The sequence below is a fragment of the Solea solea genome, chromosome 8 (assembly GCF_958295425.1).
Source record: "Solea solea chromosome 8, fSolSol10.1, whole genome shotgun sequence".
NCBI classification, from domain to species: domain Eukaryota; kingdom Metazoa; phylum Chordata; class Actinopteri; order Pleuronectiformes; family Soleidae; genus Solea; species Solea solea.
In genome coordinates this window covers 25,202,007-25,215,453 of record NC_081141.1, presented here as the reverse complement: position 1 = coordinate 25,215,453, position 13,447 = coordinate 25,202,007, and the positions used below count along the sequence as shown (strand labels likewise).

General features: G+C 43.8%; 1 long non-coding RNA gene across 2 annotated transcripts in view; it reads right to left on the bottom strand.

The window, feature by feature from the left end:
- Positions 1-13,447, bottom strand: part of LOC131463834 (uncharacterized) — a 36,697-nt gene that overhangs the window by 13,644 nt on the left and 9,606 nt on the right. For both annotated transcript variants that reach the window (XR_009241120.1, XR_009241119.1), the window contains exon 2: positions 9,911-9,997. This is a non-coding gene — a long non-coding RNA (uncharacterized LOC131463834). The remainder of the gene's footprint in view (positions 1-9,910; positions 9,998-13,447) is intronic.

Genomic DNA, 13,447 nt, shown 5'->3' with positions numbered 1-13,447 from the left:
TACATTAGAAATATCTTCATTATTTTCTTTGTTACGTGCCCACCAGTGACACTTGGTCCTGTTAGCTTAACTGTTAGCAAAGATGGCGGACACTGTTTACATTCTGGGAATGAGGTCCCGTCCCCCTACGAGTGGGTCTAAAAAGTGCAGAATTAGCATTGTCGTTTCAAGCCTTGGACCAAGGCCCATGTGTCACTGGTGGGCACGTAGAAAAAAAAAAGAATGAAGATATTTCTCCACTCAGGGGAAACTGAGGTTGGGAAGCACAATTTTTCAAAAATACTAGCCCTATGCTAGTAATACAAAGCTAAATGCACATCGGTGAAGTATTCCTTTAAGTACATAAGTACATAAAGGGTATTCATAAACAAGGCTATTAAAAACCAAATTATTTGACCAGATGACCATGCAGTCATAAATATGGTGTGGTATATTCCGTATTTTCTCCTATATGTCACACACTGTAACTGTTAAATGTTAAAGGTGTCTTTTTTTTTATTCTAAGTGTATTTTAATACAGTTGAAATAACTGTTTTCTGTCACGTACATGTGTTCCTCACACAGGAGTCAATACTTAGCATCTCTCCTATCCTTGCTCCGCGTAACCACGGCTGCCTCCTCATCCATTAGATGTTGAACATTTCAACTTTTAAAGTGGAGACACAACAGAAATGCCCTCCACTAGCCCAAGACACCGAATACATTATTGGCATTTTGCACTTGCACTTGAACGTTCTAACAAATGGGCAAAGCACGTATACAGTAAACACTGAGGGTGGAAAAATAAATAAATAAATTCTGCCTTTTCAAAGGTCAAAATGCAATCCTGCACATTTCAGAGGCACTCAGAGGACCAACAAAACACCTTTACATATGCACTCAAAGTTAAAAAAATAAAATAAAATCCCACTTTGTAGCTTCCGCAGGTATAACGGCAGCGCGACGTATTTGCTGTTCTTCGTGAAAAAGGCTCTTAAATGAGACCGTGCTTGTCGACTGTAAATCCGGGAGCTGTAGCTTTTATGTTACAGTAATCAACAGATATGTGTGCGTGTGTTTTCTCTTTCCATAAACACAAACACTAGCTTTGTGGTAAGATTTTGAGGCTATAGATGGAAAGATGATGAGTTAAAAAAAAAACCAGACAATATGATATTACACAGACTTAAATCCCAATGGATAATTTAAGAGTAAGATTACTTTATAGTTTAGTTTTAGTGTTTTACTAAAACGTTTTACGCTTTACAATAAAGGTGAGGAACAAAAATGACTGTATATTTGTATTTTCGTTTGTGTCCATGTGATTGGCTTTGAGGTCGTCTGCTGACAGCAAACCATGTGTGTAAAATACGACACAACGCAAGGTCAAGGTTAGGTCGCTGTAGTAACGATGAAGAAAGAGTCCTTCGTGCCGTCTTAGTTATGTTTGTCAAAAATATCCACGTGTGTACAAATGCTTTGCATAGTTAGACTGTGTGTGTGCTTGAATAGATCATTTTGTTCTTTTAATGGAGTTTTTCCAACTTTATTTAGCGTGTTGACCAAAATAGACAAAGCAGGTCACCTCAGAGGAGGGATAATTATAGGTGCAACACAATGATTTAAATAGAGAGCTTCAAACAAGATAGAATAATGTGTCCGAAATCTATTTTTGTAGTACTATATCCTGGGAAATGTGTGTTTTCACCATCAATCCATAGACATTCCTCCCCTTTTCTGACACGTCTGCAGTAAAAGGTGTGGAGGCTGGAATGATGTGATTTCTAAACATTTATTCATCCATTGCACCATCACAGCATTTAACTTTTATTGATCAAAAACAGGCTGAGGGAAAAACCACTAACCACTAACGATTAACCCTAACCCAACCACAGCAATAACAGATTTCCTGAGCCCTAAACCTGAGGCCATCATCCTCCTGCAGTACGTTCAAAAAACATCCTGACCTGTAATACAGATTGTCCTTTTCCCTCTCCTTCCCTTCATTTTATTTAGTTTCCTCCATTTCCACTGCAAAGTTCCTTAGTGAAGGCAGTGTGTTCCACTCATCGCCGACACTTTTTCTCAGTCAGACAGCTGTGATTTGTGCCTCTGTTAAAGCAAAACTACTCCTTGCCTCTTTCACAATATAGATTGCTGCCATTATCTGGAACTATTCCTCCAGCTGACACACACACACAGTTGGTTGGATGGTGGCGTTGGTTGAGGTAGGAGGACGAAGGAATTTCACCCAACCGTTTTATGAATTACTGACGGGACACGTTTGAAAATTTGGGACACAATCGCGAGTGTCAGTCATAAAAAAAGTTGTCACGTCTGATTCTCTTCATGTGGGGGTGCATTACAATCCCCATCACATAATTTTACGTGGTAACACATGAGGATTGCGGGATTACGCGACGGTAACAGTAACCTGGCGGATTGATTGATATTCCCGCGAATGTGGTGGAAATGCAAATCCAGCACTGTCCCGCCTTTTCACCACCGAGGAACGGAATAAAATGTTTTGTGGCTGCTGGGGCAATGATGAGGGTGGGAAAAAATGGCGAGGAGAGAGAGGGAGAGAGGGAGAGAGGGGTCACTCGTTTGGGTTGTGAATGAGCCAGTGCCTGAGCGGGAACGATGGCGTGCCACTGGTGTGCTCTCCCTTCGCTGCTAATTGATTGCCTCGACTAACAAGAGCATAATGTATTCTATTGTGATCATCCTTTGCCCACGTTCATTAAGCCAGGAAGCGGCGCGATCTTTCCCTGTTTTGTCTCTCTCTCAGGCTCCTCTCATTCGTCCATACTAATTCTCTGATTCTCCTCCCCTCTCTCTCTCTCTGTCTCTCTCTCTGTGTGTTGGCTGGGAAAGGTGACGCAAAGACGGTGTGACAGGCAAAGCATCCCTTCGCCATCCCAAATGCAAAAAAAAAAAAAAACAAGAGTAACAAAGGACAGATGGAGGGAATAGAGTGCTTGTAGGGATGATGAGGGAAAGAAAGTACAGATGAAAGGATGAGAGCGGGGGGGAAAACACGGGGTAAAGCGACGATGGCTGAGGAGATAGAAGGCAATGGAAACAAGATGGTGGGAGAGAAGAAGACATAATCAAAGTGTGGGAAAAAGAAAAAAAAGATCAGAAAAAGCATCTCGAGCTCTCCATCCATAGCTGTCAGGTTCCCACCCGCTCCTGCTCTCCCCCACCCCTCTCTTTTTACCCCCCCATTCTGCCCCTTCTTCACCCACCTCCCTTCCCTGCTTCTGCTACTCACTCCATCTCTGGTGCGCCTCTTAATGAGAGGTGGCGGGACAATAGTGCCATTGTTGGCCGTGTTTGGGAAACCGCGATGCTGAAACAATCGCTGTTTACCCAAGCAGGGGCACAGCCACCGGAACCCTCTCCTTCATTACGACTGGGCCAAGTCTGATTGAGTCGGTTCCCCAAGTGCGACAATAAGCCACCGAGCTGGGCCACCACAATTCATCCGCCTCTATTTTCTCCCAACACTTCCCTCTCCCGCTCTGAACTGTGCAGTGTGGTTCTCTCCCTCTCGTTGGTAGCCCGTATTACACTGTTCATCCTCAATCAGCAGGAGAGTCAAAAAAGTATAAATGACAAAGTTTCTCTCTCAAAAAAAGGAAGAAAAAAAAAATCACGTGTTGAATCTATTTTCAAAATGACCTTCATAATCTAGGACAAAGCTAATTTCTCTATTAGAAAATCCCACAAGGTTTGAATATGCTGCAGGCAGCAGGAAATATGACTGACTGCGAGGAAATAAGGGAAAACTCTCTCTCCATAATGGTCTCAGATCATAAAATAAATTGGCACGGAGGTAGCGTTATCAAGCTGATGCTTGTGGCGGAGGCGCACTGAATCAGTGGATTGAAAGCCTTTTCACTCAACCATATCCCTCAGCTCTGTGGCTTGTAGCAGAAGTATGCTACCAGCACTATGCAAAACAGCATCATGAATATGCGTAATTAGGTGGGACTGGTGTAATTTTTCTGGGTTATGGGATGTGACATTTGTGGGGCAGGAGCATACATCAGTGTAAGCACGACTGACAAATTCATAATCCCTTTTCTCCGCAGTGAGGGATTTTCTACACTTTGCCGTAGAAGAAGGGGAAAAAAAAATGCATTTTTTTTGTGTGTCACACACTTAACGGCTCGAGCAGACGCGTGCAAAGACGTATAAAATCATCCGGATAAACATACAGACGCGGGGCGCTCCCGCAGTCCAACGACATGCACAGTTAGACACATATGGAATAAAGACGTGGGAACTAAAAAAGCACGGCGAATATGCCACTAAAACAAATCTGTGCGTTTGAACACAAACGCCGTCTAAGCTCTTGATCCCAGTCCAATTGTTTTAAAAGCGAGAGTACATTTGGATTTAATAGAGTAACAAAAAACCAAAAAAACCCACAAAGTTGTGTGTCGTCTAAGAGAATCCAGGACATCAACGGGACACAATTCCTATGCGATAATGCAGGAAAGCCTGATATAAATAAAGAATAAAATAAAATATGACCCAGCCTTGGAAGGCAGAAGGACACTAAGGCTCTGCTATTGCCAGGCAACAAGGTTAAAATAGGACTGATATATGTTTAACCTAATATGAGACTTGATATCGGTTGGCAGTGACAGACTCTGTTGTTAGTGGCTAGGAGACGCAGTGCAAATCTCCAGCTCCATATTAACCACGCTGCTGGAAATACCTGAAAGTCTGGCCAAGATTTTTTTCCCCCCTTTTCTTTTATTGCAACACTGAATTACGAAGCATCTATTATGATGTATAGTGGAGGGGGTGGTGGGGGGGTGTTTTTAGTATGTGTCTTTCTTTCTTTCTTTTGCATTAGGATTCAATTTAGATGAACCTTCAAAGGGACTGAACATGTGAATGCACAAATAAGGACAGACACATAATTGGATCATATTCTTACACACACACACGCCATCAACACACCTCTTCAGAGAGAGCCAATTTATAGCTACTGTACTGAACACCCCTTCACCACCTCTCGTCTCTCTCTCTCTCTCTCTCTCTCTCTGCCATGCCCCTGTACTGATTCACACACACACACACACACACGCACAAACGCACAGCACCCTTCCACGATCCACCACGCTGCCACACATACCGAAAGGGGAGGGCACATCCCTCATAGCACCCAGGAAATTAACTTGACATTTGATGCAGACAGAAAAAAAAATAGATTTCAGTTGGGGGGGGGGGGGGAGGAAAAAACAAAGTGTACGAAAGCAGAGATAGCAAAACCCATTGCTTGTTCCACCCTCCTCCACCACACCACACACCCCCAATAAGCCCAGGGTCGCATTGGAGAGGGATTTCAGCGATCTGCATTGCAGGCGCCACTGGGTGCCCACAGAAAAATGAGCTTCATCTTTTCTTTTTCTTTTTTTTTTTCCTGCCCGTCCTCCTCAGTGTGTGCGCCGTCTGTCCGTCTTTGTTTCTGCTGCCTTTCATGACGCCACCACTTCCTTTTTCCTATCCACTTCCCTTGTCTGTGGCTTTTTTTTGGAATAATAATAAAGACTTGATGGTGATGGTGGTACGTGTGAATCGAGACACAACTCCCTCTGTTGAGTTTGCTGATTCTGGGTTAATCGCTCCAAAATCAACCACCGTTCTTGCACCCTACAATTTCCATGTGAGCAGGCCCGCACAACGCAGTATACAGTGGGCTATTTTCCTTTTTGCCTATCGTGGCGATAAGATTAACGACGGCATCGGTGACCTCGGCGCGGAGCCGAGCGAGAGCAGGCCACAATTAATACATCATTATGCACCGCTGTATAGAGTTTATGCACGCGAACACGCGCGCACACGCCGTGCAGCGAGGCCGCCGAACAGCCAGTGTCTGTCTCAATATCCCCCGCATTAGACATGCAGGAATGTTAACATCATTATGCACAATTGTGAATGCCTGTCTGAGCCCCTCCCCCTTTTCTCTCTCTCCCCTTTACCATATTGTGTCTGCAATTTTGTCCACTCGTATGTGTGTGTGTGTGTGTGTGGGAAAGAGGGCGGCATTATTTAAATGTAGTGTGTTTTCATATGAAACTTGAGACAAATTACTGATTGCAATGAGACTTTGAGACTGTGATGTGGCTGAATTGTGTTTACGTTTAACATCAGCGTTTTGTCACGGGTAAATAGCTGTGCTTTGTCACAGGGAGTCAGGTGATATATGTATGTGTATATATACATGTTGAATTTATCCACTGGATTTGAAAGAGCTGGTGTATTTTGACACCGTGTTATTAATCACATGTGCAATTTAGGATAAAAGCGCAAATAATGAGGCGATTCTTTTTGCACAGTCTGTACTTATTTAACCATATTGTTATTTTTTTATGTTTTTTTGTGAAACGGGGGGAAAAATTGAGGCCGATGTGGACTGTCACCCCCCCGCTAACTGAACATAATTATGTAAATGTCAAATGTTTGATCGAGCTGAAGTGTGACTTTCATTATTGTGGCGTTATTAATAACTGCTCTGCATTTTTCCGCAGCGGTGCGGTCTGAACGTTGTATCATGCAAACACACACACACACACTTACTGTCACGGGGCTTTAGAAAATAACCCCCTTTTTATTTACAAAAACGTGCATTTCTTTGCACCACAGTGATCACTGAATACAAAGACACATGTTCCAAAAAAGAAAACAACACAAACCGAACCTCTCTTCTAACCATTGTGGTTATATATACAGTACATCTCCCCCAGTATTTATACGCACAGAAAAACTCAACTGCAAAGTTTTCAGATAAGATTTCGAATCAGATTCAAAACCAATATATTTCCAGCTATATCTGCCACAACCTAGAGCAAGATTGTCCACACACACACACACACACACACACACACAGTCCTCCTGCTTATAAACTCTCTCCTCCTGCCACCTCGCTATACTCCTTGCTGCCAGCGATTTGCATTCATTTGCATGATTTTTTTTTTTTTTTTTTCCACGATGTGCATATCCTTTGTTCTGGCTGTATGATGATGATGATGCAGAAGCAGAAACCCTCCCTGCACGCAGCCCCCGCCGCAATCTACTTGGATATTAAATGGAAAGAAAAAAAAGAAGGAATCTTATCTCTTTTAATTGTGAACTGATGAGACAAAATTCCCACAAATAGCAACCTCCCTCCCTCCCTCCCCTCCTCCCTCGTGCACTTGTGATAATGTAGTACATCAGAAGAAAAAGAGCGATGAGCATGTTCCAGCTTGGTACAATTATTGAATAACCATGGAAAGGACGTATCGTCCTATATTGCGACGAGGTACGAGCGTCTGCATCCAGGAGAGAAATATGGAAATACTTCAACATATAGGAAGAAGTAAAAGAGATTTCCTCCCTCCCTTTATCCCTTTACTTCTCATCCTTCATAATCATTTGCTGTTGTTCTTTTACCTGATCGTAATCAATTAAGCCGTTATTGCATTTTCTGAGCAATATTTACTTGTATTAGTGTCATTTTTGGCATTTCTGAATGCACCGTTCCTTCCTTGCTTGCTGGCGTCTTTTGTTCTTTTGCATGTTGTTTTATCTGGACACACACACACACACACACTGATGCATTAGCACTCCTTAATCATGCAGACACAAGCAGATGACTTCATTATTCGCTGTGGGCAAGCACTGAAGACCCACACACACACACACACACACACACACACACACATGCATGCTGGCCTACGGGACCGGAGGGTTTACATACACAAATGCGGGTGCCATGTTACAAGTGCTTATACTCCTGCTGGTGCCCTAATAGTAGGCAGCTGCACTGCAAATTATATGCACGTGTGTGTGTGTGATCGATGTTTACGAGCGTATAGGAAAGGAAATGCAATGTAAACAAACTGTGCAGCACATGCAGATTATTATTATTATCATTATTATTATTTATCCAAAGGCAAAAATTGACTGTGTTAATGTTTTGTGTTTTCTGAAGTGTGAGATGATTAATCATGACAATAGAAATATTAATACTGAGAGAGAGAGAGGGTGGGAAAGTTTCCTGATATTTTTAAATCTGGAAAAGGTGGAAATCTGTGCTGGTTTCCTGTTTCGGTTTCACATGAACCTGCTGCCAAAGTCCGATATAAAAGGGTCTAATGAAGCTGACACACTTAACAGAGCTTTTACATCTGAGTCAGATGTTTCTACACGTTAACAAAAAAATAAACTAAACTAGAATGGCAGCTTTTTTTTAAAAAAAGAATGTTCAGCAGCGTGTACGATATCCACAGCTCTATTATACACCCTGCACAATCCTTATGTCTCAAGTATCAACCTCCCTTTTTTTTGTGCCACAAAGGGCCGGTTGGTTTTCGGTTCACTCCTTTTTTTAAAATACTCGTTTGACCTGATTAACAGTATCACCACCGCCGCCGCTCACAGACACAGGGGCTGACATTAGGGTGGGAAAAAAGGGAGAAATTCAATTTGTGGAGGCAAAAAAATTGTTAATTTTATACACAAATAATTAAATTCGTGGACGTGTACTGCAGAAATTACCATATGACGCCATCTCTCTGTGGTATGGATTTGACTTTTCCCCACCCCATAGTCTTAGTGCCCTGCCCCTCTAATTGGGCCTTCTGAGCAGTCCAGCAAATGTGTGAGTATTGGGAGTAATTAGGACGAGTAACACTACTGCACACTGTGGCCCATGGGCACTGACATATCACCTCTCCTCCTCAGACCCTTATTTTGTTTTTACCCATCCCAGGAAATGTAACTTTTATCTCAAACACTAGCATCACTGGGGCATTTTCAAGGTGTGTGTGTGTGTGTGTGTGGTATTGTTGCGACACCATCAAGGGCACGAGCATGGCACCGTGCTCTACCATCTATTTTCTGCTGACAGTGAACGATGTCAATCACTGCAGCCATAGCTGTGTGTACACCCCCGTGTGTGTGTGTTGCCCAGCACTCTGCACTGCACTCCAAGGAGGTCAACGCACATCAGAAGAACGGTCTTGAAATTGCAAATAAAGAAAGCACAGATGGAAATCTGCTTCCTGCTCTCCCGCTAATATAATTCCCATTTCCCTGTCGCGAGAGCAAGCCCAGCTCATTAGCACTCTGTCTCTCTTCAATAACGCGAAATGTCACGTGCAATAATGGCTGGACGTCTAATTGATGGAGCGACATGTCCGGCACGCGATGCAAACAATGCCAACGGAGGGCAATTACGCGGGGTTTCAATGGCTATGGAGGAAATTCTTTTTTAAATAACTTCCTGGTCCTGGTTATTTGTGCTATGTGTTATGTTGTGATGATGATGAAGAGTCGAACAATAACCTCTCTGCCTCCCCTATGTGCTTCTTCTCTTTGGTATGGACCACAGGGCAAAGAATGGGTCATGGGATTTGACGCTGCCCACGATCACATCGCCCGAGCTCCTTTCAAAGCGCTGTGATTCTGTTTACTGTGTCCTCTGGACCAACGCTAACATCTATGCCTTTACACAACACACACACACACACACACACACTAACTTTGCTGCAGGCAAACACACACATCAGCAGAGATGGACACATGAAAACATCACTCACTCAGTCGAACCCCCTGCCTACAAAGAAATGTAGCCCCCCTTGTTTTTTTGACAAATCTTTCAACACTTAGGGTTTAAAATTTTAATTTAAAAGGAAAGACAATGGGCATGAAGATAAGACTGACTGTTCAGTTCTGTTCAGAGTGGATTTAATTTAATATGAAAAATGTGTTTTAATCTACTGGAAAAATACAGATTAGGTGTGATTTTCCAAAAAAATGGAAAGGAGGAATTTACATGTCGGTGGTTTTTATATGCACATGCCTGTAGCCCTACAATCACACACACACACACACACACATTTCGGTTTACTGCTCCAAAGCTCACCTCACGTGGGTCCAGTGAAGAGCAAAATCCCATGTTGACCTCCACTTCCCGCTGCCCGCAGTCGTCCACAGCTCCCCGTCTCCATCACTGCAGCGTCAGGAGACACAAGGCAGGGAGTGAGCACATTTACATCCATGTACTGTACATTAAAAACCTGTTGTTTAAGCAAATCCCAAGTATCTCATGTTTCCAAAAGAAGGAGGAAAGAAAAACACTAATTGTCGGGTAATTCCGAATTGGCAATAACTTTCTACTTTGCCTCAAATAGCGAGTACAAACTTGTATGTCACACTCGCAGAACATTTGAAGGTCAAGGCACAGGCCTACTTTAACTTATATGTAATGAAAGTGCTGACAGTGGATCTGTGTACGATTACATCTTCCTAATTAGTCACTCTTCCCTCTACCAACACCGCTTCAGTGGCCGCGTCGTTGCGACCGCAGACGCACTTGACCTTTGCCTGCTCTCGTGGGAGCGTGAGTAGGTCAAGTGTCAGAGGTCAAGGCTAAAGGAAGTCCATTTTTGAGGTCAGAGCCTTAATAGATTGTCGTTGTTTATGGTTTGGTTGAGACCTAAATATTGACCTTTGTTCCGTTATGATTCTTATATGAACCCTCGGAATCTGTTGACATTGAAGTAATTGTCAAAAATAACACCTCAAATCATTGATATTGTTCCATTATCATATCTGTGTGTATATATATATATATATATATATATATATATTTGATAAACAGGGGTGTTATTTTTCTGCATTTCTCCCCCGGTGCTGTTGTGATGTCACTGCGAGCGTCTTCATGACATTGTCAGTCTCCGCCTGACAGATGCCACATTTTATTAGAGCTCCCCATCAAAATACATGACAACCACACTTGCACTCGACATGTGTGTGTGTGTGTGTGTGTGTGTGTAGCAGTGTCGGGACGGTGCGCGGCGATAATCAATAATTGAAGCACATTGTGATTTGATTCTCAATCTTTATTTATATTTTTCCACAAATATTCCAGCACAAGAACATCGGCGGCAGACACGCACGCCACTCACAGGGATGAAGACAAGCAATGACAACTATAGAGGATAAGTATTCTTATACTTCCCCCACTGCAATGTTTTACATAGTTGTGACTCTGAGAGTGGGACTTGTGGTTGTGTGGCAAACCAATGTGTGTGTGTGTGTGTCTTCTTGCCCTACGGCAGGGTTTAGGGTAACGACACCGCACCCCCCACTCCCCCCTCACCACCGCGTTCCCTTTGCGGCTTGTGTGGCTTGTCTCATCCCATCGCCCTCCTGCTCCTCTATTTTCCACCTCTGCTGCACTACACCCCCCCCCCCCCACCACCACCACCATCACCATCAACACGACCCTGCTTCTACCGTACATGCATGCATGTGCAGAGGTGGGTGGTTGTGGGGGGAGACAAAGCCCCCGGTTTGTGCAGTGTTGTGATGCAGTGGATCCTAAATCCTATGCAAATGTGTCTACTGTATCACACGCGGCGCACGCACAAAATATGAGATAACATATGCAACGCCTACGAGGATTATTATAGAGTTTAAAAACATAGAAATGAAACGCAGTCTAAGGGAAAGTAGACTTGCAGGAGACTGTGGCTCTCTCACATGACGTGACTTCCCTTCTTCTACTCCTTCCCTTACGACTAAAACAAGTGTAGTCGCAGAACAAAAGCATTTCCTTTATATGAGAGGTGTGTCTCCCCCTCCACCCCGGTGGCTTACAGTGTTTCATTATCCAAAGGCGAGGTCTGCTTTGCCACCCAGCTCCCCCCCCCCCATGTTGCCTGTCTCATTTCCGACCGGTAACAATCCATTAGCCAACTCCAGGCTCAAACACGCGGCCGTTTAATTATTCTCACTTCTTTGGCAGCACGCCGGGGCGTACCACTCATCAGAGGAAACGGGGAGGTGGGGGTGGGGGGGCGACGACGAAGGAGAAGAACAGCTGATATTGTATACATATGCAAGGAGACACACGCGTAGCTCACAAGGACGCGCCAAGACTTCCAGATGAGACGCTGAGAATGTAAACTAAACCTTTTAATTATGAAAATAAATACCTCAGATAAAATGTGTTTCTAAATTAGTGTGTGTGTGTGTGAGAGAGAGAGAGGTGTGTGTGTGTGTGCAGGTCAAAAAACAGGGATGATGTGCTGGTATAATTCATCTTGAATAATTTCCTGTGCATTCTTCTTCATGCTATGCCTCAGGAGCACTTCAGGATGAAAGGGAATACTAATGCAGTGTGTGTGTGTGTGTGTGTGTGTGTGCGTCATTTCACTAAACACGTTTATGATAATTAACAGCGAGGAGAGGTCAGCGTGACGGCACGTGCGTGTGACAGCGCAGACGGAAAACGATAAGGCGGGACGGCGCGGCGCCGATTTACATAAACTGACAATATTGCCGTCGACGCGCTTCTCTTTTATCTGTAGCATTTGTTTTTTGTCGTTTTACCTTTTTTTTTTATTTGATTTAGGCCGTTTTTTAAGAGCGGCATCTATCTGTCATCTCACAGAAGGCAAACATTAATTGTTAATTGTCGACACTGAGGTCACGCGCCCTCGTGCGCTTGTGTGCAGACTTTGATTTAAGTGAAAAAGTCTTTTTGAAAATGACGGCGGTTGAATAATTAAATGAACAGTTTGACACTGTAAAAAAAAAACAGACACTGACAGTTTTTGTTGAAAAGGAAGTGCTATGTGTGTGTGTGTGTGTACTTGTAAAACAAAATAACATAAAAATACTGAAATGCTTATAGCAAGCCCCACTTCTTAACGCGTACACGCGGCGCCATTAGCCGTCGCCGCCCCAATGAGACTGTGTTGAATAGAGGGGAAAAAAAAAAACCGAGAGCGTCAGCTGATCTCGCCGGCGTCCGTAATCGAGGGAATTAATACATGCAAATGAAATGCTCAGCATGCATCGCCCCGCTGTTGACAGTAACTGAATAATTGACTCTCGCCGTCGTGTCCACGTCCACCAAATGTGTGCGTGCATTAATGTGTATGCACGGGCGCGCTTTGTGTGCGTGTGTGTGTGTGTGTGTGTGTGTCTATGCCAGCGGACATTTTAAGTCTACCCTCCTCACACTCTCACTACTGCCAAATGCCTTAAGATGGTGGCACCTGGAGGCAGAGAGGCAGCGAGAGGGAGAGATTCATAGAGAAAGCCAACCTAACCCCCCCCTTTCCTCCACCTTCAGGGCTCACGACAACACAGGACAGGCCCCCCTCTTCCTCACCCATGGCCCCCCAAATAAATATTTAATTCTCCCCTCTCTAATAAGGATATTAGGCAAGTACACCCCGGCCCTTGCTTATATGCATGAGTCCTCTCTCATCAAATTTACATAAAAGGGGCCAGATGCTAATGCGAGCGTAGCGACTGCTGCTCACTATTCTATATGCACTGGTACTAGCTCCCCGATCCAAGAGAGAGAGAGAGAGAGCCCCCCCCATATAATTTAATTGCCGAATAGCATATATTTTTCAAATGGCTGGGTGTATTCAAATATAAG